Source organism: Scyliorhinus canicula, chromosome 11, assembly GCF_902713615.1.
Source record: "Scyliorhinus canicula chromosome 11, sScyCan1.1, whole genome shotgun sequence".
NCBI lineage: Eukaryota > Metazoa > Chordata > Chondrichthyes > Carcharhiniformes > Scyliorhinidae > Scyliorhinus > Scyliorhinus canicula.
This window is the reverse complement of record NC_052156.1, coordinates 152,243,765-152,269,294: the sequence shown is the minus strand read 5'-3', so window position 1 is coordinate 152,269,294 and position 25,530 is coordinate 152,243,765. Positions and strand designations below refer to the sequence as shown.

At 45.2% G+C, this 25,530-nt stretch overlaps 1 long non-coding RNA gene across 1 annotated transcript in view; it reads right to left on the bottom strand.

The window, feature by feature from the left end:
• Positions 1 to 3,175: 3,175 nt before the first annotated feature.
• LOC119973519 overlaps positions 3,176 to 25,530 on the bottom strand; it is a 25,140-nt gene continuing 2,785 nt past the window's right edge. The window contains exons 2-5 of the long non-coding RNA XR_005462338.1: positions 16,409 to 16,483; positions 11,149 to 11,205; positions 9,796 to 9,892; positions 3,176 to 6,761 (exon numbers count right to left, since the gene is read on the bottom strand). This is a non-coding gene — a long non-coding RNA (uncharacterized LOC119973519). The remainder of the gene's footprint in view (positions 6,762 to 9,795; positions 9,893 to 11,148; positions 11,206 to 16,408; positions 16,484 to 25,530) is intronic.

Below are 25,530 nucleotides of genomic sequence, written 5' to 3'. Positions count from 1 at the left end.
AGAGCCGAGTAACGGGAGGATTCCAGGCCAGGGACACAGCAGGGTCCCAGACCAGAGAGACTGGAGGATGCCAGACCAGGGACACAGCAGCTCCCAGACCCGAGACACAGCAGGATCGACAGACCCGAAACACAGCAGGATCCCAGACCCGAAACACAGCAGGATCCCAGACCCGAAACACAGCAGGATCCCAGACCAGAGAGACGGGAGGATCCCAGACCCGAGACACAGCAGGGTCCCAGACCAGAGAGACGGGAGGATGCCAGACCAGGGACACAGCAGGAACCCAGACCAGGGACACAGCAGAATCCCAGACCAGGGACACAGCAGGATCGACAGACCCGAAACACAGCAGGATCCCAGACCCGAAACACAGCAGGATCCCAGACCCGAAACACAGCAGGAACCCAGACCAGGGACACAGCAGAATCCCAGACCAGGGACACAGCAGGATCCCAGACCAGAGACACAGCAGGTCCCAGACCCGAGGCACAGCAGGATCCCAGAGCCGAGACACAGCAGTGTCCCAGACCAGATAGACGGGAGGATTCCAGACCAGGGACACAGCAGGATCCCAGACCAGGGACACAGCAGGATCCCAGACCAGATAGACGGGAGGATTCCAGACCAGGGACACAGCAGGATCCCAGACCAGGGACACAGCAGGATCCCAGACCAGGGACACAGCAGGGTCCGAGACCAGAGAGACGGGAGGATTCCAGACCAGGGACACAGCAGGATCCCAGACCAGAGAGACGGGAGGATTCCAGACCAGGGACACAGCAGAATCCCAGACCAGGGACACAGCAGGGTCCCAGACCAGGGACACAGCAGAATCCCAGACCAGGGACACAGCAGGTCCCAGACCCGAGGAACAGCAGAATCGCAGAGCCGAGACACAGCAGGATCCCAGACCAGGGAGACGGGAGGATTCCAGACCAGGGAGACGGGAGGATTCCAGACCAGGGACACAGCAGGATCCCAGACCAGAGACACAGCAGGATCCCAGAGCCGAGACACAGCAGGGTCCCAGACCAGAGAGACGGGAGGATTCCAGACCAGGGACACAGTAGGATCCCAGACCAGGGACACAGCAGGATCCCAGACCAGAGCGACGGGAGGATTCCAGACCAGGGACACAGTAGGATCCCAGACCAGGGACACAGCAGGATCCCAGACCAGGGACACAGCAGGATCCCAGACCAGGGACACAGCAGGATCCCAGACCAGAGAGACGGGAGGATTCCAGACCAGGGACACAGTAGGATCCCAGACCAGGGACACAGCTGGATCCCAGACCAGAGAGACGGGAGGATTCCAGACCAGGGACACAGTAGGATCCCAGACCAGGGACACAGAAGGATCCCAGACCAGAGACACAGCAGGGTCCCAGACCAGAGTGACGGGAGGATTCCAGACCAGAGACACAGCAGGGCGGTGCTGTTGGTGGGTGTCGCCGAGTTATCGAAAGTGAGCAGGCGAAAACTTTCAGTGGGGGTTCCCGTGGACAAAAAAATCCAGCTGGATGCAACAGAATAAATTTGCGGTAAATGAGACAGGGTCAATGCTGTCTGCAACTTGAGGGATGTTTGCTGAGGGAAATGAAGGGCCCCCACACACACTGCAAAGCTTGGTGACAGCTCCCTCCGATTCGGACCCCTTTTGGTCCATTCGGAGCCCCCTGGCCGCAGTGTGGCTGAGGTCAGCACCTCTGCACCAATGGGGTTTGCCCTGGGTCTGCACCTCTGCCACAATGGGGGTTGCCCTGGGTCAGCACCTCTGCACCAATGGGGTCTGCCCTGGGTCTGCACCTCTGCACCAATGGGGTCTGCCCTGAGTCAGCACCTCTGCACCAATGGGGTTTGCCCTGGGTCAGCACCTCTGCACCAATGGGGTTTGCCCTGGGTCAGCACCTCTGCACCAATGGGGTTTGCCCTGGGTCAGCACCTCTGCACCAATGGGGTTTGACCTGGGTCCCTGGGCCCCAACACTCTCCCAGCAGCCTGTTGGTGTTCTGTGCTGGTTCCCTCCCACTTATTGGGGTAAGTGCACCTCCAAAGCGAGTCACGGCAGTAGTAACTTGGCAGACTATTGAAGAGTTGGTGAGGGGGAAGGTTGGCTCTATCTGTCCAGTACTCACCCTCCAGCCACACACAGGCACAATAACCAGGCCTCACTTCACAGCAATAGGGTGCAGGAAACCTGGGTGCCTCCTTCAGGGGCACTGAGGCCAATTATTGAGACTGATTGGCTGAGCGGTGCGGAGTGAGCACCTTTATACTGACATTGCCTCTCCTCTCTGGGCAATTTGGCAAAGGGAGTCTGGGACAGATTCAATAAACGGAACCTATTTAAAGTTGAGAATTCCCCCACCCTCTCCTGTACCTTTTACAAGCAGATTACTGAATGTGGAACTTCTACATCCCTCATAAATTATAGAGAAGAATGTATATATTGGCTGGATAGGAAGTGCTGACTGTCAATGTTTCAGTGAGATTGTCAACACATCATTGTAGAGGGAGCCCATCACCAGCCGTCAATGTTGAACATTCTCAGTGTTAAAGATTCCTTCTTTGAAAAGAGCCCTGAATACCAACCCCCTCCTCATCCCATGGTAGGGAGGCTCCCTCATTGAGAGTTTAGTTCAATGCCAAAATCCTCAATAAATAGTGTCTGGATTGTGGGACACCCCCCCCCCCCCCCCCCCCCCCTCTTCTCTTTCGGATCAACAAGCCACACAAAGGTTCACTGCACCAGGGATGAGTTAGAGAGTCACAGAGTTTTGTTGTGGGATAAACATTTGTACAATCAAAACCTGACACCCTGCTTCAGATACCAAGGGACAACAATAGATCGGTTTGTGGGGCAGGTGTGTGGGTGGCTGCCAGTGACAGTGGATTTGATTGTCCCTGTGTCTGTGTGAAAACATTGGCATAAAACTAACTTGAAGTCAGGGCTCTGACAATGGTCAGGAGTGTGGCTGCCTGTCCTTCAATCAAACTATCTTTCCAGAAAGGGAAACTTTCTGGTCAATTCATAGCTATTCAACCATGTAGAGCCAACACTCATTCCATAACAAAGCTTAGTGCAAATTTGCAATGGACATGATGCAATACATTCAAATGTGCTGCCATGTTCCAGTGTCAGAAGGTGCACAATCAGCGCGAATTATGCATAAAGTCCAAGTGCATTTATTCTGAGGCATATCTGGGTGTAGAAGTGCGTGTGTGTATCTATGTGGATTTCTTTCTTTGTGCATATATGTCTGTAACCTCTATGTATTTATTTGTCCTTTTTGTCTGTGTATATATGTATACATATATATACTCCCTGTACCCCTGTTACAGAACCATTCAGTACAGAAGAAGGCCATTCAATCCATCATACTGTGGCAGATCTTTAAAGGGACTCTGCCCTGCTGTTTCCCATAACCCTGCAACTTTTTCCTTTCAAGTAACTATACAGCTCCCATTCCTATTGAATCTACTTCTGTGACCCTTTCAGGGAGCACATTCCAGATGGTAACAACTCGATGCTTGAAAAGAATTCTAACTTGCCCCTCCTACTTGTTGCCAATTATTTTTGTCTCTCTTGTGTGTTTCCATCTCTCTCTCCGAGCAATTTTCAGCTCCATGTCATGCTATTGATCAGATTGGTTATCCAGGATTCTCACCAGGTTGTATTTCCTATGTTATCTCTGTCATATATTATCTTTTGCCACTATAACCCTTTCTCAGCAGCACTGGTCCACCATCAGTCAGGTCAACCCAGATCTGATGCACACTTCCCGTCCACTTCTGACACACAGCCCCACTTTTTATGGTTGATAGGCAATGTAGGGAGTGCTCTGCTCTCTGGCAATAGTTGGCAAGTCTAGAACCACCGGATCCCACTATCTCACCAGTGTGAGTTCTACCATTGCCAAAAACAGCCAGGCAGCGATCTCCTCTGACTCAGGTGGCAATGTGTCTGTTGGCATGTTGTGAAACCGAGGCAGGTATTGTCCTCCAGTGAAGTGCCTGCACTGTACTCCTGCACTGAAAGGAATCCATGAAGTCATCCAGCGCCGGGCTCAATATCAGACAGCTCAGAAATGCAAAACATGGGAAAAGTCCCCATGACAAGGAAACGTGACAAGAAAATCAATATCATTGATACAGCTCAGTTACCAGTGAGGGAAAGAGAGCAAGGTCACAATACACCAGGGAATGTTTCAGCAATATCAAACAGTAACGAGACAGAAAGGGAGAAGACAGTGGCACTGGAGAGCTGCAGAGAAACTGAAGACTTTCAGACATGAGGACAAAGTGAAAATATTCGAGTGACGCATTGTACCATCCCCTGCCCCACCTCCTTCTTGCCCAAAGCTCTTCATTTTCCCCATTGTTACCATCCTTTTACAGTCTATGCTCTTTTAAACCCCAGGTTTTGTGACCCCTGATCATTGCTTTGTGATTCACCTCATCTTCTTTCCTACCTTCTGTTGTACCCTATGCAGTGGATTTTTCTCCCTGAGACTCTGCCGTCAGGAGATGTATTCTCTTCCTGGACAATGATGGTTGCTGTGCATCCTTTTCCTATATTGGCACTACACATAATTGCTCAAAGGCCATATACAAAAGCAAAAATGTGCTAGTGCCAAAATGGGCAAAGGAGAGATGCCTCTGTTCCGATCATCCGAGACCTTTTTCAAAGGGCCTCTATCCAATTCCGACCCTTGTAAGAACTTTGACTATTTTTTATTTGGTTGGAGGGGAGGAAATCCCACACATAGTTCTGTTATTCACACTGAGCCAAGACTAATGCAATGTTACAGCTGGGGTCCAGGCACCAGAGCAATAGTTTATAGGGCTCCTTGGTGGAATATTGCTGATGAGATTCAGAGCTCCTAAATATTCACTCTCTTTTCATTCCACCTATCACGATAGAGCCTTGAGTTACGGTGGCCACATCCTCAGCAGCTTTTCTGGAAGCCTCTCATCTTGTTATCTAGCCCCAACCAACCATCCCTTTGTACAGATATCTGCTCAAATCTCCCAAGTTCTTTTCAATGACAGCTCGATCTTCCTCGCCACCACTGTGAAACATCCATTAAAAGTACCATATGAAAGCAAGATGTTGTTGTTGAGCTCCCATTTCTACATGGGTGGAGTTTCCGATATCCAGCCTGTTAGCAAGATTGCTGGAGATAATGGGTTGTCTTTGTAACTTACTAGTGTGAGCAAATATTCCCCCAACAATTGCATGTTCTGGGAGTCTTTTGAAGAGTTTGTAAGATGATGGCATCAGAAGGAGCAATAAAATACTTACAACAGTGCAAAAGATTACCTACAACCAAATATTCCATTCAGTTCATGGGGTGGCATTGTAAAATGCAGATCTCACCAAACAATAACTGATAATAACTCATTTATCAGCACATCGTTTGTGCTGGAATTTAGTTCTGGGCAATCAATTGTTTCAGACTGCCTGCCACAACACTCGAGTCAGCTCTTAACGTGGATAGATCGAGAATAAACCTCCTTTTACTCAGTCAGAGCCCAGCATCAGAACGGCAGCTTAGTGATGGTTTCCATCGCTCCCACCTTTCACCATGTGCCTTCTTGGAGCAAGATCACCAATTCAATGTTGACTTGAGGGCGGGGGGGCACTTTCAAGCTATTGATCCACCTGAAGGTTAATTGTACACAAGGTTCTCACAGACAGCAGTATTGAGGGGGTGGATTCCCTTTCATCAGTTCTGGAATTTCTTTTCAAAAAAGGAAAAAAAAAATTTCACTTGCTGTCCATGTCTACGTACTTAAATCCTCAACTGAGGCTTAAACCCTTGATCTCCTGATTTAGGTAAGAGGGCTGCCATCGAACCAACCTGGCACAACCTGACTGGAAGAGGAGTGAGATATCAAAAGGAATGGTTTGAAAGGCCATTTTGTTTTGAGCCATTTCTCCAGAGATTCCGCCAAAGTGACAGTGAGAGATCAGAGGAAGTTCCTGGGGAAATTCTAAACTTGGGTGACTAGTGCAGGGGAAAGTAAGTTTTCACTTGTACTTTCAAAACCCATATACATTTTGCTGTAATTGCCTGCACCACAATCCTTATGTCAAGCGGAGAGGACCTCTTCCTCAAGGGCCTCCTACATGGGCCACCTCAGCCAGATGGGAGCACGACATTGGAGTCCCAAAACCTCCATAGATGGGTTTTCAGAGTACTCAATTGAGTTCTGAATTACAACCTCCTGGAGCTGGGTTGAAAGGTACAAGTATGGAAAGTGGGTGCAGTATGAAGCCAATTTGCTCTCCCAACTGACTGTATCCCAGTCCATTCTCCTTGTTCTTGGCTGTCATATCATGTTAGCAGGCATCAGCAGGCCAGACTGAATACTGACATGGAGGTTGCCAATGACTCAATGAGGCAAACATGTATCCTTTCCAGTTATGTCCCAGACGGTGATGGAGGTGTTGAAGAACTACCATCGGCCTTGTTTGTCTGATATGTCCCTTGGCTTGTTGCTGAAGATCTTGCAGTCTGTACAGTGCATCACAGAGAGAGAAAAAACCTTGTAGTGCGTCTTGCAACGGGCAAAATGTATTCTGTGTTTGGCTGACAGTACAATGTGTATAGGCTTAGTCCCTTGGAGATAAAGTTCTGATGTTGGCTCCGCCTGACCTGAAGACTATGTCTTCCTGCACCTTATCATTGTCCTTGGGAAAGTAACTGCTTCGGGGGTTGAATTCAATGGAACTGAACGTACCTGTCTCAACTGCAGAGACAAGGAAACAAAAATGATTTTATTAATACCTTTGGATCAAAAATGAACCAGAAATACAAACAGACTCCCCCAGGTGCTATACTGGCACCAAATAATTCATGTTGCCCAAGGAAGGAATGTTTTTTTCATGAATGTAATCATTGATATTAGGAAGGCTATTAAGAAAATCAATTGCTCCCACCCTGAGCTCAGTGGGTTTACTCAGGAGTTCATTGAACCATAGACCTTGAATGTCCAAAGTTTAATCACCAGCCCCTGTGGCTTAACTAGAGCAATGATAGATTTGCCATAACAGACACAACACCCCTGGTTTGAAGAAGAGAAAGAGAAAAAAAGGCAGCATGGTAGCACAGCGGTTAGCACTGTTGCTTTACAGCGCCAGGGAGCTGGGTTTGATTCCCGGCTTGACTCACTGTCTGCGGAATCTGCACGTTCTCCCCTTGTCTGCGTGTGTTTCCTTCAGGTGCTCGGGTTTCTTCCCACAAGTCCCGAATGACATGCTTGTTAGGTGAACTGGGCATTCTGAATTCTCCCTCTGTGTACCCGAACAGCCACTGGAATATGGCGACTAGGGGCTTTTCACAGTAACTTTATTGCAGTGTTAAAGTAAGCCCACTTGTGACAATAATAAAGCTATTATATTAAAACTACCCTGAAAAGTACCCGCTGATTCCTGTCTGAAAGTGCAATGTATGAGAATTGAACTTTGTTCGTACCCCCCATTGTTTAATAAGCTGATGCATCCATTGCGAAGGCTGATGGCTGAGCAATGGCTGGTTGGATGAGGCACCAGTGACTGCCTTTGGGAAACATTTACAAGCACAGTGAACTCCTTGAGAAAAGGAGGGGTGGCTAAATTGGAAAGGACAAAATAAATAGAAAGATGGTCTAAAGTATGATCAGCACGAATGTAGTAGACAACATATTAAGTAACATTGATTTAACATTCCAGATGAAGTAAATAATTAGTACTGCCTTAAAATAGTGGACAGAGGATATCACATCAACACATATGGCTTTTTGACTGCTACGACCAATTTCTAAACTGTCATCAATAATGTCTGTTCACCTAATGTAGGAGATAGATGTTCTCCAATAGAAACCCTATCTCACACTTACCAGATGATTCTGACTGAGGAGCTGATGTCTTCCTCCTTCAGTACTTTGAGAGGGTTGGTAATCAAGACCTCAGTCTAATCAAATCTCGGGGGTTTGCCTGTCAGTTTTCTATATTGCAACATGGACAGTTGCTTATGGCAATTGACCTTTGGCAGTTCCTGGTTACATCTACAACAAGCATGTGGGAGTTAAGAAACCTTCTTGACCACAGCCAAAGTCTTCTACAGTCCAAAGGGCAGATTTGGCAGTGAGCGGCAGAATATTTATTTCTGTTGGGAGGATGGAGTGGCTGGAATTGTTAAACAATAAACTCTTTGGCTGCTGAAAATGGGTACATTTTGGCTTTCTTCTCTATTTCTTTACTGTCTTCAGCATGCAGGGTCACATTTATTAACAAATGTCAAGGACTTTGCTAATGGTTTCTGAGGAGAAAGATTTGAATCATTTCAACTGATAACTGGTTGGATATCAGTTGCTCATATCAGGATGTGCAGGATTCATAGTTGGACAGTGAACAAATATCTAACTTTCTCAGGTTGCTCAACACTCAACAGCATAGAACATTGATGAGTTGATGGTCAGACTCTGCCTGAACAATCTGTGCTGAAACAATTTTTGAAGATCATCCTATTTTATAAACATGTTATTTTTTTCTAATAGGGCTGTCGCTGTTCCCAGTTCCAAATCAAGACCCCTCCTCTCCAAATGCTAAAACAACCTATTTTGTTTCATCTCCACAGCATTGTATATTGTAGGTGCTGGGAAAAGTCTTGTTACTAGAAAAGGCCAAAGGAAACAATAAACATTCCAGTTCCTGAACGGCCTTAGTTATTTATACATTTACCTACAAGTCACTTAAAGGCTCTGTGTCCACACAAAGGTTCTTAATGATCCTCCTAATTTCCAAGAGGTAGCTCATCAGGATGACTTAATGCACAAGAAATTCATCATCTGTCAAATTCTCACAAGCAAATGGAAAGATATTGCCATACACTCTATTTTGAAGTTGCTCCCTTTAAGGCACAAAGTTTCATCCAGTACCCATTCCAGTGTACCCTTTGATGTACATAATACTAAGCATGGCAGTGAGTTTTAATAGATAATCTACAACACATGCACCTCTCTCTACCACTCCAATAGATGGCATTGCATTGTTGGTGGTGTCTAGTTGTTGAAGCAGGATTTTATCATACTCCAGGTGGGGTTGGGTGTTGATGCCTACTGAAGGTGTTTTTCCAAGGTCGGCATTGTGGCATATTGGTTATTTCTCTGCTCTGTTTATGGCCCTATGGTAATTCACTGATTGTGTGTTGTCACAGTGAATTCTACCAGTGCCATACACAGAACAGGAGTCAGAGTCACCCCAAGCAATTCAGTAAAACTGAGAATAAGACTCAGACCTGCTTTTTCCATTGTAGTCGATAAGTTGATACAAGGTCAGGACATGACTACCTGGTTCCCCTGCTCTTTAAACTATTCAGATATGATAAGAGAGCAGGGTGCTTCTTGTGGTATATAACATACTGATGACACCAGGCTAGGTGGTGAAGCAGCAACATTATTGGTACATTACATCATTCAAAGTAATCTGGAATAATTAAGTGAAATATGTTCAGAATGCTTGAAGGTTCAACACTAATCAATGTAGCTGACAAAGAATGTCCTTTGGCAAGAAACAAAGGTTTGCCAATGACACCAAAAAAGGTTATCAAGTAACAAGGTGACTTCCAGCAGCCTGTGATGATTGCCCACTTATGAGAGGTTCCTACTTCAATGTGAATCTGCCATCAACAGAGATAGTCAACATTGGATTGCAAAGCATCGTAAGAGTACAGCATCAGATGCTGAATCACATTTTTCTAAACCTTAACAGTGTGGGTTATTATAGGAAGTTTGCATCTCCTACCTTCAAAGAGATGTTGATGTAATGGGCTAGTGATGATGATTCCAAGTCTCTGGCCTCTATTAATGAGAACTGGATCCCAGAGCTGAACTTGATTCTACTGGAAAATAGAGAAAGAGAGAGATGGCAGTAATCCATGGGTTATGCATGCAAAATACAGAGAATGTAGACTATTTCTCTTGGACTATAAGTACAGGATTGAAGGGAAAATACAGCATTAACAAATCTCATGACTTACGATTAGAAGAAAATTCATCTGCAGCTCAAAATATAAAGTGTGTATGTGGGAGGCAGTGGCGTAGTGGTAATGTCACTGGACTAGTAACCCAGAGACCCAGAGTAATGCGCTGGGGACCCAGGTTCGCACCCTGCCACTGCAGATGATGACATTTTAATTTAATTTTTTTTAAATCTGGAATTAAGAGTCTAATGATGACCATGAAACCATTGTTGATTGTTGTAAAAACTCATGTGGTTCGCTAATGTCCTTTAGGGAAGGAAATCTGCCATCCTTACCTGGTCTGGCCTACATATGACTCCAGATCCACAGCAACGTGGTAGACTCTGAACTGCCCCCTCAAGGGCAATTAAGGATGGGCAATAATTGCTGGCACAGCCTGCAACACCCGCGTCCCATGAACGAATAAAAAAACATACAACAAAATTAATTTATACCCTTCAAAAACTATTGTAACGACATGAATAGGATGATAGTAAAACTTGGCGTGGTATGTGCAGATGACAATCAAATGTTTTGAGGGCTTGTTCTGCATGACCAGAAAAATGTTGCTGATTAGATATCTGCTTGAGTACAGGAATGTTGGAGATGGTTCTTGGTGGGTGGTGCTTGGTGGGTGGAGATTATGGAGAGAAGTGTGGTTTGCAGCGAGCAAATGACCAAGAATGAATTGAGGAATTTTTTGAGGATTGCTTAATGGACATTCTGATGTTCTATTTGATAACCTCTGTGGATCAGCCAAAAGTCATGCCGAACTCACACCTAGGAGTTTAAATGGGCTGGATGAGATTCACTGAAGTGGGAATTGCATGTGACCTGTGCAGCAAGTAGGCTTGACAGGACAGTGGTGATTTCTTGCTCGGTATTTTCTTAAGGAGGTTAATGGAAGTGATTTCACAAAGCATGAGAAATACCTGAGATGCAGTCTCTTGAGAATAGGGCATCTGGGAGCAACAGCAAGTTGCTGATAACAGAGGTGAAAATAATGATACCACAAGTCTTGAGTGGAAAAACTTGGATGGTTTGTAGTAATCATTCGAGTCCCCCGATGTCTCAGTTGGTTAAGGCAATACAAATAATAAAGTGTCAGGTAATGATCACTAGTCTATGGCTGTTACCTGGGTTCAGCTGTCCAGCATTGTATTTGATGTCAGGATTCCTGTTCCTTGTTCAATCTATTTGGGTGAGCAAGAAGAGAGGACAAGGTTGAGTTTGGCTGTGGTGACCACTTAAATCAAATAGCCTAGGAACATTTGGACATGAGAAACGGAACAAAATCCCAGTGGGTGGCACAATTCATAGAGGTAGGGGGAAGGGAAGAGAATTGTTGGGAAAGAAGTATGAAAGAAAAATGATCCAAGTCTCGAGATTAGATTACTGCCTTGAAGTTACCGCAGCCTAGTTGCAGTCTTGAAAATTCTGCATGCAGCAGATCTTTGTGGAGGGTGGATTTGTGGTTGGGCGCATGGACCCTGTATGTTAGGTGTGTTCCCACTGCAGGATGACAACGCATTAGCAGAAATGTTAACAATTGCGATGCACTTCCTGCAGGTGAATGTAGACGTTTTTTGGGCTTCACTGCACATTTACACCACTCCCAGTACTGTATTCACTTAATTCTCGCCGCCTCAGTGACTTCCCCGATAAACCAGTTGGTGTGTCACCTTTTGGAGACGCTTAAAGTGATAAATACTTTAACACACTTGCTACGAAGAGCAAGAGAAATACAAACTAGACCAGCCCAGTCAGAGTCTGTCTGTGATTATTCCATCAAAGACTTTACGACACACTTAAGTTTCAGCTTCAACATTGGCTGGAAAGAAACTGATCAATGGTATTTGAATCACACTCTCACAGATTCACTGATACCAATCCGCCCACATTCATTCACACACACTGTGGCTGACATGTTACATATTCTCTGACTCAGAATAAGCGGGAAAGTACAAAGGTAAAAAAACATCTCTGGTGCTCCCCACGTTGGATTGGTTGGATTGGTTCCAGTTCCAATCATTTTGAGGCCTGTTGCACTACAAACGTTCCTGAAATGAGTCACATGCTGCAACGTGACCTTCTCCCATAGCTTTATTTTAAATCAGGGAAAACCATAGTTGGTAAGCTGATTAACATATATTCTTTTTCAATGAATGTCTCTTTAAATAAAAGATGACCAATGGCTTCCACCCGGCTGGAAAAATCGGTTCTTTAATCTCATGATTAAATCAGGTCACTGGTCTGAAATGTTTAATTATGGACTGCTTTGAAGGCAGAACATGAGAATTGGCGTTTATTTGGCTGTGGACATGTAAACATTTTGGGGCAGTTGTGCCAACAAATGGATGTCCCTACTCCCTAGTCTCTGCCTATCGCTGTAGAACCTGCATGTGTGCGGAATGCTTTTGTGAATCGCATGTAGTGTGGATTCTAAGACCCAGAAATCATCGACCACCGAATGAGTCCACCTTGCCTGTGTCGGCTCTTTCAGAGATTGTCCAATAATGAGTCCCAAAATCCTGGCTCTCCTGGTAGCCCGGTGCACGAATTCCCTTTCGAAAGTACTATCGAATTCCCCAGTCTTTCAGGCATCACTATCCACTGTGTGCCACAATGTCCCATTGTGTCTATGGCAGGTAATTGAATTGAATTTCTACGGAAGTTTTGGCATTTAAACAATTAACAAAAATACTGGGAAGTTTAGGTCTCCATTGAACTGAAAGAGACAGAGTTACACTCGAAGCAATTGAATTGAAGTCAGAGATACAGAGCTGATCACGAAACCTGATGCACCAAAAATTAATTCCTGCAATAAATTTCCCAAAATGTTGATGCTTCCAGTAGAAGGTGATTCTGGGTGTTGTTTTATTTGAAATTTGTACCGATTGTTAGAATTCAACTTAACTTTAGCTCCGATCCATATGATCTCTAAGAGTGAAGCTTAAAAAGTACAATCCCCTTGGGGGAACTCAACACTGTGGGAGTGCTTTAAGAGGGGCAAAAAAGTCATTTAAAAGTCCCAATAACAGGGGGACTGGAAATGGGGGATAATTTAGCACTCAGATCGGAACAGTTAAAGTTTAGGTTCAACTGAACCCAAGTAAAAGGCTTAAAGACTGAAGCAGAAATTGGGAGGGGTGTGAAGGGAGACTGGACCGCTGCCCTCACACACATAACAGGACAATGAATTCCTCAACCGGACAAGGGGCAGCCAGTCAGAGTTCCAGCAGGAAAAAGAGGAATTGATCCATGGGGATGTAGCAAAGAAAAACAAAGAAGAGAACAGCACAGGAACAGGCCCTTCGGCCCTCCATACCTGCACCTATCATGATGCCTGTCTAAACTAAAACCTTCTGCACTTCCGGGGTCTGTGTCCCTCTATTCCCATCCTATTCATGTATTCATCAAGCTGCCTCTTAAACGTTGCTATGGTATCTGCTTCCACCACCTCCCCAGGCAGCTCAGTCCATGCCACACATAATTTTATTAACCTCTATCAGGTCGCCCCTCAACCTCCATCATTCCAGTCAAATAATCGGAGTTCATCCAACTTCACCTCATAGCTAATACCTTCTAGACCTGGCAATATCCCGGTAAACCTCTTTGATATCCTCTCCAAAGCCTCCACATCCTTCTGGTAGTTTGCCGGCCAGAATTGTACACAATATTCCAAATGTGGCCTGAGCTTCTATACAGCTGCAACATGACTTGTCAATTTGTATACTCAATGCCCCAGCCAATGAAGGCAAGCATGCCGGATGCCTTCTTGACTACCTTCTCCACCTGCATTGCCACTTTCAGTGATCTGTGGACATTTATGTCTAGATCTTTCTACCTGTCAATACTCCTAAAGGTTCTGCCATTTATTTTATAATTCCCACCTGTATTAGACCTTCCAAAATGAATGACCTCACTCTTGTCTGGATTAAACTCCATCTGCCAGTTCTCTGCACAAGTCTCCAGCCGATCTATATCCTGCTGTATCCTCTGACAGTTCTCTTCACTATCTGGAACTCCAACAATCTTTGTGCCATCTGCAAACTTATTAATCAGACCAGCTACATTTCCTCCAAATCATTTATATATACTACGAACCACAAATGTTCTAGCACTGATCCCTGTGAAACACCACTAGCCACAGCCTTCCATTCAGAAAAACACCCTTCCATTGCTATCCTCTGTCTTCTATGACTGAGCCAGTGCTGTATCCATCTTGCCAGCTCAACTCTGATCCTGTGTGACTCACCTTTTGTACCAGTCTGCCATGAGGGACCTTGTCAAAGGCTTTACTGAAGTCCATGTAGACAACATCCACTGCCCTGCCTTCATCAATCATCTTCACGACTTCCTCAAAAAGCTCAATCACGTTAGTGAGACATGACCACTCTTCACAAAACTATGGTGCTTATCACTAATAAGTCCATTTGTTTCCAAATGCGAGTAAATCCTGTCTCTAAGAGTCTTTTCTAATAATTTCCCTACCACTGATATGAGGCCTATAATTTCCTGGATTATCCTTCTTAAACAAAGGAACAACATTGGCTATTCTCCAGTTCTCGGGACCTCGCCTGTAACTAATGAGGATACAAGATTTCTGTCAAGGCCGCAGCAATTTTTTCCCTCACTTCCCTCAGTATTCTGGGCAGATTCCATTAAGCCCTTGGGACCTATCTACTTTAATGATTTTTAAGATGCCCAACACCGCCTCCTTTTTGATATTGACATGACCCAGAATATCTACATACCCTTCCCTGGATTCATCCTCCACCAAGTCCTTCTCTTTGGTGAATACCGATGCAAAGTGCTCATTTAGTACCTCACCCATTTCTTCTAGCTTCACGCATAAATTCTCTCCGCTGTCCTTGAGTGGGTCAGCCCTTTCCTTGGCTATCCTCTTGCTATTTATATACATATAAATTGCTTTGGGATTCTCCTGTTTGCCAAGGACTTTTCATGACCACTTTTAGTCCCCCTAGCTCCTTGTTTAAGTTCCTTTCTACTTTCTTTATATTCTTCAAGGGCTTCATCTGATCTCTGTCTTCAGATCTTATGAAATTGTTATTTTGGACTAGGCTCACAATATCCCTTGTTAGCTGAGGTTCGCAAAACTAGCCATACATATCCTTCATCTTCACAGAAACTTGCCGGTCCTGAATTCTAATCAAGTGACGTTTGAAAGACTCCCACACGTCAGATGCTGATTTACCTTCAAACAACCACCCACAATCTAAATTCTTCAGTTCCTTCCTAATATTGTTATAATTAGCCTCCCCCCAATTGAGCAATTGACCTTTACCTGAGGACTATTCTTATCCTTATCCATAAGTACTTTAAAACTTTTGGAATTGTGGTCACTGTTCCGGAAATGCTCCCCTGCTGAAACTTCGATGACCTGGCTGGGCTCATTCCCAATACCAGGTCCAGTATGATCCTTTCCCGAGTTGGACTATTTATATATTGTTTCAAGAAACCCTCCTGAATGCGCCTTACAAATTCTGCCCCTCCAAGCCCCTAGTACTAAGTGAGTCCCAGTCAATATTGGGGAAGTTATAATCACCCACCACAACAAGCCTGTTGCTTTTACATCTTTCCAAAATATGTCTGCATCGCTGCTCCTCTATCTCCTGCTGGCTGTTGGAAGGCCCCCAACATTGTGATTACACCCTTCCTATTCCTGAGCTCTATCCATATTGCCTCACTGCATGAGCCCTCCAAGGTGTCCTCCCTCCTTAACCAGTTGTGCAACTCCCCTACCCCTTTTACATCCCCCTCTATCCCACCTGAAGCATCTAAATCCTGGAACGTTTAGCTGCCAGTCCTGTCCTTCCCTCAGCCAGCCACATCCCTGTAACAGCAATAACATCATAGTTCCAAGTACTAATCCAAGCTCTAAGTTCATCTTCCTTACCTGTTATACTTCTCACCTTGAAACTTAAGACCACCAGCCCCACTGTGTTCAGCAACTCTGCCTGCTCTTCCTTTTAGTCTTACTGGCCTTAGTCTCTATCTCTCCCTTAGTTACTTCACTGCTGACCTTCTGTTCTGGTTCCCAGACACTTGCCTGTCTGTCTGATCCACCACATCATCTGGAAGACAAGCAGTGTTTTACATCTAACTTTGCCCCGAAGAGAATTTTGGCCAGCTTCTCCAGAGCATTTGGATTTTCACAGTGTTCATTGCAGTATTAATGTAAGCCTACTTGTCTTGTGACACTAAAAAGATTATTAGTAGATTTGGGCAAGTTGACTTTACCAACTCGCGACCACTCAGCCTCTCAAGCTAGTCAATTGTATCATGGCTGCTCTGACTGTACTGTCAACTCCACATTCCAACCTACCTCTCCCGATAACCTTTCACCCCCTTGTTAGTCAGGAATCTACCTACCTCTGCCTTAAAAATATACAAAGACTCTGCTTCCACTGCCTTTTGAGGAAGAATGTTCCAGAGACTCGCCAACCCCTGAGAGAGAAAAAAAGAATCTTTTTGAGTGATGCTGGACAGTAAACTCCGGTAAAGCCTCTGCCAAGATTTAATATAATGCAATGGAATATACAAATCTTAATTGTTTTAGACTGATTCTGGGAAAGGCTGAGTTGTAAATGTTATGCAAATCCCCAAAGCATTATTACCTAATATTAAACATAGCCGTTGAAACATTAGATGCAGATAAAAATGGCGAGGCATCTATTGCCTTCATGTTAAAAGATAATTTTGTAATAATTGTGTTGAGACGATCGACAAATAAGGTTGCTAAATACCAAGTATAAAACCGCATGTGAGGTGGTGGAGGAAGTCATAGTGCTTCGGGTGGACCAGGTTCAAACTTGAATGACTTTGCTAAGTACATCGCTGGGTGGGGTTGTTATACATTCCCTAATTGGCCACAGAGGGTTGAATCCAGGCACATAAACGACACCATTGCAATAAGGTGAGACAGACAGCGAACAACATTGATCTAGGCAAAAGTAAAGTCATCACAGTCCCAAATGACCATAGCCTGTTTCCCCCTTTAAGGTAGGGAGAGCTGACGGGTGGTGATTTAACCCAAAGGCCACCCAACCTCAGGTGAGCGGCAACAGGCGAGGGGCAAGGTTAAGAAGACGGGAATAACCTCGGGAATTGAACCCGCGCTGTTGGCCTTGTTCTGTATCACAAACCGGCTGTCCGAGGAACAGAGCGAACGTTTCCAGGTCCGTAAGGCCCCTCTTCACAGATCTGTGGAGATAGCAATGGAGATGGGCAGAAAATGCAGTCCCGGTTAATTGGCCCATGGCTGCCTGAGAGTGACCGACCCGGGAGGGTGGAGTCAGTGGCACTTTGCTGCATTGCGAATTCTTCGATTGTCCACTTTAGGGCAGGTGAAGAACAACTGATTGAAGAATCCCTGATGGGCTGTCAAGGTGAGGAGGGAGTCTGGAGTGCTTTCTGATCGTCAGGTGATTCTGCCCAGGGCTGAGAGCCGCCTGCAATGCAGCAAAACAGCCTGGCTCCCTTCCATTCACTTCAAACCCTTTGTTTTATTATTTTCCAACTCACTCGTACCCCACAAATCAGTCTGCTCTCCTTTCCAGTTTGCTGATGAATGTGAAGGGCTGATTAGCAGCAAATTTCCGCATTAAATTTGGGAGGGTTTGACGCCCACTTTCCCAACCAGGAAGAAATGAGTTATCCTGGAAACATTGCAAAGTGGAGAGGAACGACCGGGGACATTTGATTACGTTTTTAAAAGTCTAGCCGGTTAATTCGGAGTTGGAAAATGTTGGCTATTTAAGTAGTGGGAATATAAAAATTCTGAATGATGTAAAACCACCAGTTCGTTCAGAAATGATGCGACAAATTCGATCTAGTGAACGAGTGGGTAGACACAGATTTTTTTTGAATACATTTGATTAGGAGATATCGTTTACTCGACCACCTATTTGACATAACGGCAAGGGAACAGTATGGAGAGCTGATACATGTGGAAATCCTGCTCATTCTGTTTTCGATCAGAGAGCTGGTCCGTCAATATTGAAATGAAAAAGGGTGCGTCCAGGAGGGGCAAGTGTTTAACGAAATAATTAAAATGAAAAGGGTTAGAAAAGCTGGGAAGCTCCATCTCGGTGTTTTTTGTTTTGTTTTCGTTTCTTGCTGGCCTGGGGTTTAGTTGCAATCGGAAAGATTAATGTCTCACCCAATGCAGAATAATCCCAAACCTCCGGATCAGCAGAACCTCCGATTTGAAATCATTTTTTTTCTGTTTAAATCCTCTCGGATTGCGCCGCCAGCTCGCTCATCCCCACCTGTTCGCACTCATTGTGACAGTGTTCCGAGCAAGTGTTTATGAGAATACTGTCGACTGTAATAAATTAACCCCCCCCCCCCTCCCCCGAAAAGTAATAAACTCTTTAAACATATTTTTTGGGGGTTGTTGCCTCTTTGCCATTTTCAGCTGTGCCTTTAGTCGGTTGTCCTTACTGCTGAGGTCCAACTCCCGGTTCCTGGAGGAAATGCCAACCCTCTCTTTTATCCACTCATTCCCGGGAGCCTGCTATTTGTTTTATTTGAAGGAGCGGCACTCGCTGCTTTCAGCCTGAAATGTGCATTCGTGAAACTGACCAGATTGAGAAGCGCGTCAGTTTCACCCAGGGTCCTTCCACATGAATGTTTGAGCGGGGAGTCAATGCAAACCCCATCCCACCTCAAACCCCATCCCACCTTCTCCCCTCCAATCTGGGCAATTCCCAGAGTGATGAACCACACCCTTGGAATAACAAATCTCCAGAAATTCAACCTGTCACCGAGCCCAAGGAAACTCTTGATAGTGAAACTCGTTCCCAGCAAGTTTAATTCTGTGTCTAAGACCTGGTTTATATTTTGGGACCGCTTCGAAGTCGCGTTTTTGTTTTTTTAACGAGATCCAAATGATCATTTTTGCCCCACCTGCCCAAGCCGAACTTGTCTTTTTGCTCGCTGAATCCTTTGGCTGAATTTCAATAGCTCGGGATCAGTGTGTGTGTGAGAGTGTGCGCCCAACCCAGAGACAGAGTGGAAAATCGGAAAACCATCCATGCGAATCTCACATCCACTATATTGTCTCCACCTGCGTGCTCCCGACCTGCCAGCACACCTATCCATTCATCAACACTTTCTACACTCCAGTCTTCATCTTTTTTTGTGATTTATTCCTGCTACCGTTTTTGCTGGCGAGATGGTGTGGCCAAATCTTTCTATCAAATATTCGCCCTCCACTGGTCATTGTAAAGCTCTCTCAATCAGGTCAATATCCGGGTATGATAATCTAGAGTTACAATTGATATGGTTAAAATCTATATCTCTATTGGTTCTTTCTAACTTATTCATAACAGTATCTATATTCACTAAATTGAGTGTATATCCTTCTATGGTTCCCAGATTTTGCAATCTCTCCCTCTCCTACACGTTCTTGAAACAGTTCCAACATCTGGACTGACATATTGACAGAATATGCCGCAGTATTGCGGCACTCTGCATTATCCTCCGCCCCGCCCAGAGGCACTCCCGTCTTTTACCCGTTGAGAAAGCTGACCTGCAGAAATGATTGATTTCAGGCTGCAGTCATGCCGTAAGTGATTTTTTTCTTTCCCCGATGCCCACATGGCTTTCTAAGCAACACTAATTCGTCCCATTTCCTGGTGTAATCGATCTCCTTAAACTAGGGTCAGAGCGAGGGAGGGAGGGGGGTAAGAGACACAGGGAGAAAAGCACTAAAGAGAGAATAGAGGAATAGGCACAGGGGGGTGAGGGGGTCGGATATTTCAGGATGCAGAAATACAGGAAAGCAAAGAGAGAAATAAACATAGCGGGAGTGAGGAAGAGCAGCGATGCAGAGATGGGCAATCGAAGGACGGACAGAGATAGACCAAGAATCTTGAAGCATCGCAAAACTATTGTCCATCTATTTACTGCCCCCCCCCCCACCCCACCCGTCCCCGCCCAGTTTATGTTTAAACTCCAATGTCAGCCATTCGCCAGAGCCACTACTTACAGGGTAACATTTCGTTTCATATACACCGTTAACAACGAGGTGTCATTTAATTGCGTCTGTAAGACAACGGTTAAAGAAAAAACATTACAACATTTCCAAAATAGGTTTGAATTTCTGGGAAGAAAAATCCAGCACTTACCAGGAGCGACATCTGATGACAAATTAGTGATGGCGGGGAGGGATACATTCATATCACAAAAGAATTGGAAATTAAACAAGTAATCCTGGCATTATATACCCTTTGATTTAGTCCCTGGGAATGATTGCAAAAGGGTGATTTATTTGAATGGCAACAGGCGATATTTGGGCAGAAAGCAACGATTTTCTTTCCATGTCTGTGGGCAAACCGGGTCCAGGCAACTGCAGTGAGAGATCACCAAATCCTTTTTAGACGGCAGGGCAGCAGTTGAAGAGGTTCGGGTAATAGAATCAAGTCCAATCTATAACCTAGTACTTCCATAACCTGGAGTCACAGATCCCAATCCCCAAATATACCTGCGTTAACTAATCTAACTCCTATGGGTGTGTGTGTGTTTGTGGGAGTGTGTGTGTGTGTGTGTTTGTGGGAGTGTGTGTGTGTGTGTGTGGGGGGGGGGGGGGGGGGGTTATTTCAGGGGAAGCAAATTAACGCCCTTTTTTCCATGGATGCGAAATATTCGGGAGAAATCATTGGAGGGTTGCAAAATTGGGCTGCACACGTCCAGGCTAGATCTGGATGTTCTCCCCATTCTTCATTTCTATGCAAATATAAATAGCGGTTCTTTGGCTGTTACAGAGGAGTGAAAACCTGTAGCTCCCTTTACATAACAACCTCTCCCAGTTCGGAGTAATTCATTGTGCATAAAGCGTTTTGGGACCTGACTGGGAGAGGATAAAGCAGCTGGCGAACAAGCGTTTCTCTATCTTCAATGAGCGGTTTCATGTTAATGGGAAGGGATCATTACATTGCCCCTCCTTGCCCAGCAATATTCACTGCAGACACAGCACCCTTTGCATATTCAATGTGCTGCAGGTACAATGTCACACAGGAACATGGGAAAGCACCTCAGGACATGAGTCGACCATTCGGCCCTTCCAACCTGTTCTGTTACTCAGTTGGAGGGAACGGTTGATGTGCATCTTAACTCTGTCTGCCTTGGTGCCCGATCCCTGAATACCAGGGCCTCACAAAAATCTACCAGTCTCAGTTTTGAATACCACACACACACACACACACTTCTATAGTTTTCGGGGGAGAGTGAATTCTAACATCACCAAACGATGCATCGCCTACAGCCAAGCACAAGAGGGTCACACCATCAAACTAGACGTTTTAGAGTTCGAAGCTGGCGTACGGTTGCAGGCAAGGACTATTCCTGTTGTGCTGTTTAATTATCTATAAACTGCATCATCGGATTACTGAGGGTTTTACAGATTGGAGTGAAAGACCAGCGCAGAAGCAAAGGGACCTTATGTTGCAAATTGAAAAAAAGGATGACATTGATCACAAAACAAAATGCATTTCAGAATTTCTCACATTGTTTTGATGGACTCTCAGGAAATGCATTTTTAAAATGCATCACAAACTGATTAGGCCCCTGACTCCCGCATTGACGCGGGGTTGTTGGGGGTTAGATAATGATTTTTAAAAAGGAGAAATAAAACAGAGGATTCATAACCCGTTCGGCTCTCACATGATGTTATTACTGAACAGTCCAGCTAGCCATCCCAGTTGAGAAATCGACTGAAAAACTGTGCAAAAGATCCCTTCAGAAAATGTCCTGGCGTGGGGGGATTAACGAAATATAATGTGATCGTAAATCCGACCCCGTTTCGAATGGATTTACAACCATGTTTACCTGCGTGCTGTTTAAACCACATGTTTTTGTGTTTGGATTTTCAGCCGAGACAACATTTGTTGAAAGTACCTTCCACACAAGGCGAGATGGTGGAAATCATCGCCATGCCCCTCCACAACCCTCTCGCCCCCGGGTCTGGCCGACATTGGGATAACAAAATCTCCTCTCAGATGTGAACCCGCCCTCACAGAACCAGCCAGAGCTGCTGGGAATTTCTAAACTCGTTTCTATTTTATTCAATTTCCGTGGCCAGCTGACAAAACAGAACTATTGTTTGTTTATTTTATTTTTTTAAAGAGTTTCCCTCCTATAACTATCCCCTCCCCCCCGTGCGGTATTGTATAAAATTAACCTACAAACACACAGGCAGCGGGTTAGTAAATTGTCTCTTGCACCTTTCTTGTAGATGCTGTCAATTTCCATCTTTGTGTCTCCACTGTTAGTCAAATTTCCGATTGTATCCCGAGACGGATTGAACCCACAACCGCTTGCTTTGTTCAATGATCCGGAGCCTTATTATGCACGGAGGAATTTGACATTTAAACAATAGATAAGGCTAAGAGAACTTTGAGGAGTCAGTGTCAGGTTGTGTAACTAAACTGGGAGCAGACCATGGACAAACAGCCAGTGGGTAAGATGCGCGCATTCTGCTAAGATTACACTGATGGGGGGGGGGGGGGGGGGCACGGTGGCGCAGTGGTTAGCTCTGAGACTACGTCGTTGAGGACACGGGTTCGAATCCCGGCCCTGGGTCACTGTCCGTGTGGAGTTTGCACATTCTCCCCGTGTCTCCGTGGGTTTCACCCCCACAATCCAAAAGATGTGCAGGTTAGATGGATTGGCCATGCTAAATTGTCCCTTAATTGGGAAAAAACAATAATTGGGTACTCTGTAAGAGAAAAGAAACATTACTGATGTGTTCATCACAGTGGAACTCTTCCTCTGTGTTCTTTTACCTGCCTTTAACCATGTTGCCTTTTGCTTTGAGATAGAAGCTGGAGACCCCCTCAGCGGGCCGGGGATTGAAATGTTTATTTCTATGTGTCAATGTCTCCCTCCGCAGATTCTGCCTGACATGCTGAGGATTTGAGACATGATAAAACTGCAGCAATATTTTCCTCTTACATTGTTTTTTTCTAGGGGTGGGGGGGGGGGGGGGGGGGGGGTGGGGGAGAGGAGAAATGAGGTGTGGAAAGGGTTAACGAGTCTGGTCAATCCGCCTTTGAGAAATCTGTCGGATGCTGCAGAGTGCGTGCTCTTAATCTCATCTCGATCAGATTATCAGGCTTCTGTGCACGGACTGAGCTATTCTGGGAAGATCTGATGCAGAGGAGGAAGCGAGGTGGGGGGGGGGGGGGGGGGCGGTAGGAGAGTGAGGGAGGGAGGGAGTTGCAGAGCGATGTGCTGACAGGGAAGGGCATTGCCGGCTTTAGATCGGATGACAGTCTCCTTCTCCAGTTACAGTCCATGTCCCTGAAGTGAATGAGAGCAAGCTGGAGTTCATTGCCCCCTCCCCCTCCCTGTCTGCTAAACTGAAATTATCTCGCTTTCATTCCAGTTCGGTTGCGGGTTTTGTTTCAATAAATCAAATTTTGAACCTTTCGTTTTAACACACAGGTTGCAACCATATAGAGGAAAAATCCATTAAAAAGTCCGCTCAGTAGATTTAGCCTTCGCCAAATAACTAACAATAATCATCACAGTTTGAACGAACTCATTTCTGTCTATATTTTGTACATTCAATAAATTCGCCCCACTTTCTGAATACATCATTTTGGTGGCCTGAGTCTTAATTACAGATAGTTATTTATCCAATGACTTGCTATTGCTTTTACATTTTTTGTCTATGTGCCATTGAGATAAATCCTACTTATAGCAAGGATTACTTTTGTAATTTAGCACATGTGAGATTTACTTTGGGGTCGTTCCAACTCTGCCAATATGAAAGGGTCTCGGCTCTTCCCAGGACAGACTGCGAGGGAGCAATGACGTTAAAGCATTAAAAATGCCACAATAATGTAAGGCCGAGCGGATTGCAGGGATCCCTCCTTGGTGCAGGAAAGCAGGTGCAGAGTACAAAAGGTGACACCGTCCGGGTGGCACAGGAGTGCGAAACGAATCAGAACTCTGGCCGACAGAGTGGGAACTCCGGGGACAGTCAGACACAGAGAGTGTGGGAGACAAACGGAGAGAGAGACAGACAGAGAGAGAGTCAGACAGAGAGACAGACAGGCAGAGACAAAGACAGAGAGAGAGACAGACAGAGAGAGACAGACAGAGAGAGAGACAGAGACAGAGAAAGAGAGACAGACAGAGAGAGAGAGACAGACACAGAGAGAGATAAACAGAGAAAGAGAGACAGAGAGAGTGACAGGCAGTCAGAGAGTGAGAGACAGAGAGAGATAGACAGAGACAGACAGAGAGAGAGAGGCAGACAGAGAGAGAGATAGACAGAGAGAGAGACAGACAGACAGGCAGAGGCAGATAGAGAGAGACAGAGAGGCAGACAGAGAGAGATAAAAGAGAGAGAGAGACAGAGAGGCAGATAGAGACAGACAGAGAGAGGCAGACCGAGAGAGATAGACAGAGAAAGGCATACAGAGAGAGAGTGAGATTGAGACAGAGAGCGGGATAATCAGAGATGCGGACAGAGAGAGGCAGACAGAGAGAAGCAGAAAGCGCGAGCGGGATAGAGTGGACGTGGAGAGGATGTTTTTTCCACTTATAGGAAAAACTAGAACCAGAGTACACAATCTCAGACTAAAGGGACGATCCTTTAAAACAGAGATGACGAGGAATTTCTTCAGCCAGGGGGTGGTGAATCTGTGGAACAATTTTCTGCAGAAGGCTGTGGAGGCCAAATCACTGTGTCTTTAAGACAGAGATAGATTATTTTAACAAGAGGATCAGGGGTTATGGGGAGAAGGCAGGAGAATAGGGACGAGAACAATATCAGCCATAATTGAATGGCGGAGCAGACTTGATGGGCCGAGTGGCCTAATTCTGCTTCTATGTTTTATGGCCTTATCGAATGACACAGAGAGAATTTGAGTCAGATGGGTTGACAAATTCAGAGGACAAGTAGATGCCACACAGTTGAGAAAGCGAAAGACATTAACATAGAGAAAACGGAATTATATTCCTCAGTCTCTTTAACTGCCAGAGACATTCTCTAAACGTAATCGTTATTACGGTATTTTAATGCAATATTAATGTTGCTTTGAAATTTACCACCGAGAGCCCTAATTCTATGAATAGATATAGATGACTATATAGAAAGATTAAAACTGCATTAAAGGCCTGAAAATGATTCACACACACAACGAAATTGCTTTCAAACACCGCCCATATTGCTAAATTTATATAGAATTAAGATTTCAAAGCGGCAGAAAACAGCCCGTGGTTAAAAAGCACTATATTCCGCACGTAATTCGCTCTACCCGATTGAAACTGGTCGCCACCAGACTTCATTGCAGGTTATAATGTGATAATAAGGAGTATGAAAGGTCCATATGAATGGGGAGATGGCCGCCTTTACAGCATGTGGCTACTGGTTGAGAGAGAGAGTGGAATTGAATTCCAAAATGTCTCAATCACAATGAGAGACTGACGAAAACTCTTTTCCAGAACTAAATATATAATCTCTTTATATACCTTTGCAG